Genomic DNA, 8,052 nt, shown 5'->3' with positions numbered 1-8,052 from the left:
GTTTGAATATGATACTGCTAGAGGACGACCCAGACCCCATGCAGTGCAGAATTCCTTTCAAAACATCTCTTTATTTTTGAAACCCTAGAAAATGTGAATGGAGTAGAAGTCAGTGCAGACCCTCTTTTTTCCTGAGTCCACAGAAGCCTAATTTTCAGCTTGTAAACTCAAGTCAACTCTCTTACGTGCTTACAGTTCTATGTTTTCGCTTTATGGTGTTTAAATTAAGTCAACAGCTTCCCGAAGCTTAAATCTCGTTGGGCCATATCCTGATTGGGACCTCGGCATTTAAATGTTACTACATTTAAAGAAGGCCGAACATCAGAGTAAATACAGCACCAGCTATGACACTGGTTGCTATAATTATTTTCCCTCCATTGTGACGTGGATTTTTTACTTTCTTTCTGCCATCCTCATTATATCAAATGCTCCTCATATAACTCATAGTGCAGATTCTCTCCGTTGTTAAAAAGCAATCCCTCCCACAACCCTGCAAGAAAAGAGGTAGCTTGGACTACCAAAAGGGTTGGGTGGGATTTTGACTTTCAAACATGGTGCTGTTTACAACATACATGACTTTTGGGACTCCCGTTTCCACATCACAACTTTCTTTGTCACTCACTTCAAGCCAAGTGTTTTTTGGGGGCTGTGCATCTTAGCAGAATCATGTTCAGCTCAGGATACTGGCCACTAATCTTAGGTGAAGTATGCAGTCTGCCCTGTTGTAAGTAGGTTATATATCACAGTACAGTGGTACCTTGGTTTACAAATTTAATCCGTTCCAGAAGTCCATTCTTAAACCAAGGCGTGCTTTCCCATAGCAGCGGGGGACTCAATTTACAAATGGGACACACTCAACAGGAAGCAGAACATGTGTGGTGTAGTGGTTAAGAGCGGTAGACTCGTAATCTGGGGAACCGGGTTCGCGTCTCCGCTCCTCCATATGCAGCTGCTGGGTGACCTTGGGCCAGTCACACTTCTCTGAAGTCTCTCAGCCCCACTCACCTCACAGAGTGTTTGTTGTGGGGGAGGAAGGGAAAGGAGAATGTTAGCCGCTTTGAGACTCCTTTGGGTAGTGATAAATCGGGATATCAAATCCAAACTGCTTCCAAACTGCTGCTGCTTCTGCTTCCGAGACAAAGTTCATAAACCAAAACACCTACTTCTGGGTTTGCAGCGTTCTTAATCCAAGTTGTACATAAACTAAGCTGTTCTTAAACCCAAGGTACCACTGTACTCGATATTTAATAAAGATGTAATCCCAAATTTGCTGGCTCATAGAATATACCTTGATTGGCTCACTTTTTCTGATGAACAACTGCAGTAAATTTGGCTGGCCTGCCACACAGGACAGTTGTTTGGGGAGGAAGCAGTTTCCTGAAATTAAGATAACCTTACTCTCTGAAGATGCAGCCTTCAAATAAGATTAGGGTTTGCACTATTGATTAATGTCTTTATTTTTCCTTTCTTTATTTTTTTTTTAACTTTCCTCAAATTTTCAGGATTATTTTATTTACATTTGTAGCCTATCTCAAATGCTCAGGTAGGTAAAAAAAAAAAAAGCGTCATAAAAAGACAAGTTAAATAAAAGGAATATAGCAAGCAATTGCCCCACTCTGATTGCAAAAGCCAGCCCCAGTTTAAAGGTCTTAAAATGGTTCAAAAAGATTCTCAAATGTCAGGATCCTACAGTTTCACGAGTGAGCACAACCCAAAATCACACTTCTTCTGTTCGACAGTGGAATTTGCTGCCAAGGAGTGTGGTGGAGTCTCCTTCTTTGGAGGTCTTTAAGCAGAGGCTTGACAACCATATGTCAGGAGTGCTCTGATGGTGTTTCCTGCTTGGCAGGGGGTTGGACTCGATGGCCCTTGTGGTCTCTTCCAACTCTATGATTCTATGATTCCCTTCATTGCCTTGTAGGGCCAATTTGGTGATGTATAGATCATTCATTAGTTGATTAGTGTCACCCTTCTGCACTCCTGTGATAACCCCACAGTTGCACTGGTGTTGCATAACTAGCTTTTTGTGTTGCTACACGAGGGTATATAGAACTCAGTGTTGAAAGTACAGTTCTGCCCAGTGACTGCTTAAGAAAGCACAGTCCCATTGCTGCTGTTCTTTATCTCCGCCATTCTACGTTTCAAAGCAGCTTTTGTTTCCTACCTTCTACAAAGCACTTTAGACTGCCGCATCAAACAATTTTTGCACCACATGCGTCCGCCCTGTTTCCTATTTTCTTCTTTTTAAAGTCTCAGATCCAAACAGGAGTAAACTGTTCCGGTGCCTGAAGATCAATGTGTGATCTTCCTGCATGACTGTATTTCCATTGCTTCTCTGTTGATTTCGTTTCAGCTGCTGTCTACGACACAATTATTGAGTAAGATGCGAGCGGCTAAAATGCAGCATTGACTTTCAGCCTTGTACTGTAACTTTCATTGTTCTTGAGAAGAATGTAGAATAGGAAGAAAAGAAGTGGAGATATGGCTCTACAAGCGATGGAATGTAATAGATCTCTTTAAAAGTGAGGTGCACTCTCAGTTCCTTGATAAAAGCTGCGTTTCCTTAAGCCTTGGGAGAAGGGAAACTCATAGATGTGGAATGTTTATGTTTTGCCATACTAATCTTTGTCAAAATTCAAATAGAGATTTGGTATAATGATTGGGATTGTATTGCTCAAAGTACAGTGGTACCTCTGGTTGCAAACGAGACCCGTTCCAGAGGCCCTTTCGCAACATGAAAAGAGCGCAACCCGCAGCAGCGCGTCTGCGCACGCGCGGGTTGTGATTCAGTGCTTCTGTGCATACGCGTGACGTCATTTTGTGCTTTGCGCATACGCGAGCGGCGAAACCCGGAAGTGACCCTTTCCGGTACTTCCGGGTCGCCGCGGGACGTAACCTGAAAGAACGTAACATGAAGCAGACGTACATGAGGTATGACTGTACTACCAATTTCTCCTGCTTATAAAACTTTGAGTGGGCTTTTTCTCTCTCTAAAACCTCACCTGTTTATATCTCTTTTTCATCGTGCTGAACAGGCATTTCACTGACAAACCAGCCTCTTTAGAAATACCGACTGGTGCATGCAAAGGCTGGCATAGAGCAGTCACTACAGGAGATATTTTCTGCACCTCGATGACACAAGTTCCAATCTCCTGTAGTCTTGATGCCTTCATTTATGCAAACTATGCAAATGTATAAAGAGGTGGGCAGGTTTTAAGAAGAAAAACAACAACTTGATAAAAAATTTTCCAGGTCTGGACCTAAAGGCATGTATCACATGCCGGAATTCTTCTAAGCACATACTCCCAATAGCTGCTCCCAACTGTTCTTTAAAGTCCCTTAATAGGGAGAGAAGCAGTAACTGGGGAGGTAGAGCACATGTTTGACATGCAAAAGGTCCTGGATAAAATCCCTGGCATCTCCACCTCAAAGGACCAGGTATCTTATGATTTAAAAGGCCTCTCCTGGAGACCCAGGGGGCTCATGCAAATCACAATAGCCAGGTGGACAGAAACAAAATAGTATGACCTGGTCATAAAGAAGTTCCTTCCTTTTGTCCCTTGTACATAAAAAAAAGGGATGATAGGAAGAAATAGCTCCTGTGCACAGCCAGGGCTGTCCTCTTGAAATGTTTTTGTGCCAAATCCAAGAAGAGTTTTAAAACCAGTTGCCACTGGGGGTGGGGAAACTCTGGTTCTGTGAAATAAGCCCACAAAAGAAACCTTAAAATTGGTGCTGCACAAACCCTAATGTAATAGATCATAGCCTAGGTTTGCTACAAATCATGTGTTCTGTTTTGGTTTTTTCCAAGGCAAAAGACAGAAGCTTTAATCTCACAGAAATTTGTCCTTTTCCTAGTAGCTCAATTACCTTCCACCTCCTCCCTTTGCTGTGAATGTCAGGGGCTCATGGATGTAAGTAATAGTTTTGGGCAACGAAAGCCCAGAACATAAAAGATCAGCTTTGGCTGATGTGAAGTAGCAGCCTGCTTGCTTCTTGGAAACATCCATATCTGAGAGCCTCTGGAGAGGCCATAGGGGCTTGTCAAACTAGAAACTGACCATAGAACTCAGCAGACCGAAATGGAATACGGGGACAGGGGGGACAAAACAATAAGTAAATTGGCAGTGTGAGAATGTCTACCAGCTTCCACAGTTAACTGTGTTTAGTACTCTTCACTGTTATAAATCCAAAAACAATTACAAGCCAATGAACCTGGGATTTCAAGTCTGTTTAAAATAACAGCTCTTGGTGCTTGGTGCATCTTTCATCTGTGCACTGCTTTACAAAATGTCAGTCAAGCCTCAAAAAATGAATAAATATAGAATTGCTTATTTATGTAGAAATTGAATGTTGCACAGAGGAAAAGCTGGTGTTGGTGCTATATGGTAAACACCAGCTCTTACTTCCTTGTGCTGCTTTCAGGCCACTGAAACATCCTTTTTGATCTCTAACCCATAAAGAAGGGTTATTTGGGGGGGGGGAGGATGGGGGACAAGGAACCTGTTTTACGGATTGCAAAGTCTATAACTGACATATCGGCTGTCATGCTTTGGGAATGTATTTGTGATGTGATGACTCAGCTGTCCATGTTCCAGTGTCCCTTTTTACTCTTCAGAGCTCATGAGATTAACGAGAAGTTTAGCGTAACGTATTCCCACTTGTGCCCAGTAATAAACGATAACCTGTGTCTTGGTTTTATAAAAAAAATAATCTTCTGATACAGCAATTTATGTTCTTTGTTTTAGAGGATTCAGTTTTTAAGGGCTTTATTGGACAAGGAAAACTCAAAATATTTTTAAGTGCATGACTTAATTCTGGTTCTGTCACCTTTTCCACTGTGAATACTTTAATTATGTACTTTAAACAGAAATAAAATACTGAGGGCTTTACTATTACTTCCTGCCTTTTAATCCAACGTAACATTCTTGCATCTGCGGCATGGCTACTGAAATGTATTCCCAAGGAATGTGTATATGCTATCCATGCACTTACTGGTTATATAACTTGCTCATAACTTACATGTGCATACTGAGGAGTTCGATGTTCCATTCTCCTCTTGTAGAATTACTGGCCCGTTCTGACAGTGTTTTCCAAGTATGCACCCATGAGCATGATTAATTCAGGAGCCATCCTTCAGGTGCAAAATTTTACGTTGGAACCGATCCCTAGAGTTTATTGAGACCTGTGCCAGATGTAGGAATAAGTACGTTAATGGGTGCTGATGAGGGGGCATCCTTCATTGTTTCGAAGCAGTGATACACCACAAAAGGGATCTGTTTCGTCCTAAATTACCTTCTGACATATTGGCAAGACTATGTAGCTTTTTTGTCTTCCACTTCCCAGTTTCAAGCCCTGATCCTAAACATTTGTTTGCACTTCTGGCATTACGCTGAGCGTGACTTGCGGGACCAGCTATCAGGAGACCATATTGCAAGCAAGGATCGGCAAGGTTTATCGAAGCTTAGGATCAGGCAGTGAGAGTCAATATTCAATAATTTTCATTATTATTATTAATGGGGAATTCATGCTAACACTTTTAATATTTGTAAGCATGCAGCTTTGAACTGGAATCCCATAATGCTTTTGAAGTTAAGATTGGGATTCCTTCCCTAAACTCTGCTGATTAGATTTCATCCATCCCACCCACCATGTAAGGGACTCAAAAGTCGTCCATAAGAACAAAACTATTAACTGCAGTGGCTAGTTCTGCAAGGACTTTAAACTTCTTACAAAAGGCAGTGCTGCCTGCAGATTGCTTGGTAAACTGGTTTATATATAGAGAGAGAGAGATTAAACCATTTATTGGCATACTTTAAGGGACCTCGTTCCCTGCAGAGAGAATACTCTTAGAGTTATGAACTGGGCTGCCGCTTGCGAGCATATCATTTCCCAGCCATTACTGCTTCTGCTCGCGGAGTTTTTGGTACTTGTAGAATTGGGTGGGGGTGGGCGTGGGAATAATGCTTTTGCTAGTGCTGAGGCACCAAATCATTCACATAGTATTGTTTTCCATGTAGCTATCTAGGATATATATCTTCCTCATTTTGTACGACTATAAGAAAATATATAATTTCCCCGCCCAGCTGTGATCCAAAAGCTCTCATGATTTAGGGATAAAAAGGGGGTGTTGGGAGACACCCCCGTGCTGAAGAGATGGACAATGAATCCATTCTCCTTTAGGACAAGTAGGATAACCTTTTAACATCCATAAAATGCCATTTATTGAATGAGCTGGAAAAGAAATATGGGCATCCTTTTCCAAGAAGAAATATCTGTTGAAAACACACCAGTAGTCATGAACTGTGTACAAAATCAGTCTGTATAAAACTTGTGTGACTTCTTTTTATTTCATATTTGGTAAAAAGGTACATTGGTTGTGTTCGGTTTTCTGATCCAGAAACAAAGACCAAAGAAGGCCAATCTTATTTGACTGTGTATATTCTGCCTGTCTTAATTATTGATAGCTATAAAGGATACAGTGCAAGTAAGTGAATCTGGTAATCAATGGTTTTTGTATGTTTATTTTTTAAAGGAAAAGAACTTTTAAAGTGTATAATTTATTGCTCAGCAATACCCAGGTTGTTAATAATGATTAGCAACAAGCCCTGATTTCCCAATAGCATTATTATATGTTGTCCTTCGGTTTGTTGTATTGTTATTTGGTATTTATTTGTGTTTGAAGGTCTTGCTATGTCTTGTGTTTTGATGCTAATAAATGAGAACAGTGTGTAGAATGCAAAACTTTGAAATGCTGAACTGTATTAAAGGGGGGGAGGGGAAATAAACCTAAATATTTTTTAAATAAACAGAATTGCGTTTTTATTTTGTCGTATGGTGTTGAGCCATTTTCAGTTCACTTTCATGGCTCCTAGAAACATGTTCTCTCACAAATGGGGAATAATCTTCTTCTTCTTTGAATTTATATACCACCCTATACCCAGAGGTCTCAGTGTGGTTCACAGAACAAAATAAAAATACAAAATCACAAAATACATACCGTATTTTTTGCTCTATAAGACTCACTTTTTCCCTCCTAAAAAGTAAGGGGAAATGTGTGTGCGTCTTATGGAGCGAATGCAGGCTGCGCAGCTATCCCAGAAGCCAGAACAGCAAGAGGGATTGCTGCTTTCACTGCGCAGCGATCCCTCTTGCTGTTATGGCTTCTGAGATTCAGAATATATTTTTTTCTTGTTTTCCTCCTCCAAAAACTAGGTGCGTCTTGTGGTCTGGTGCGTCTTATAGAGCGAAAAATACAGTAATCAAAACAACAACAACCCAATAACCCCCCCCTAAAAATTCATCTGTGGTCCCTGAGATGTTACTGGACTCCAAACTCCCATTATCTCTATAGCCAATGGTTAGGAATTATGAGACTTGCAGTCCCCCAACATCTGGAGAACTGCAACTTAACTCATGGTGTATAGATCAGTGTTTCCCAAACTTGGGGTCTCCAGCTGTTTTTAGACTACAACTCCCACCATTCCTAGCCAGCAGTACCAGTGGTCAGGGATGATGGGAATTGTAGTTCAAAAACAGCTGGAGGTCCGATTTTGGGAAACACTGGGATAAATACAATCCTGTGTAGATTTGTTTCCACAAAGCATTTGAATTTTCTTTCACTGAGATACGTGTTGGATCAATTTTTGCATGTAGGCTATGTCTTGGCTTAACATAGACATCCTTTTAATAACTTGAAGGAACTAACAAGGTCTGACACATGGTGGATTTCAACATTTCATTTATAGTGCAATCTTATGCATGCCTATTCAAAAGTAAGCCCATTGAGTTCAGCATCGCTTACTCCCAGGAGAGTGGGCATACAATTTCAGTCTTGGTGTATTATTGAGTGGAGAGTGACAGTAAACAAGAACTATTAAGTTTGACTTCTCAATCAATTTCTATCAGGTATAGTTCACTACATTAGTTTAATACCTTGGACAAAGAAATGGATCGCATCTTACTTAATTGGCAGCAATACAGTAGTGGGAAGATTTAGGCAGTCTAAACATGAGATTTCAATATTTTGTAGAGTTGGTCTTGCAAGAATAT

At 40.8% G+C, this 8,052-nt stretch overlaps 1 long non-coding RNA gene across 1 annotated transcript; it reads right to left on the bottom strand.

Annotated features, from left to right (window-relative positions):
- Positions 1-3,243: 3,243 nt before the first annotated feature.
- On the bottom strand, positions 3,244-6,992 carry LOC310685843. Its single transcript, XR_014515562.1, has 2 exons — positions 5,569-6,992; positions 3,244-5,530 (listed from the first exon to the last, which is right to left on the bottom strand). It is a non-coding gene; the product is annotated as an uncharacterized lncRNA (long non-coding RNA).
- Positions 6,993-8,052: the final 1,060 nt, after the last annotated feature.

Source organism: Podarcis liolepis, assembly GCF_965112155.1.
Source record: "Podarcis liolepis genome assembly, chromosome: 1".
Classification (NCBI taxonomy): Eukaryota; Metazoa; Chordata; class Lepidosauria; order Squamata; family Lacertidae; genus Podarcis; species Podarcis liolepis.
This window is presented reverse-complemented; position numbering and strand designations above follow the sequence as displayed.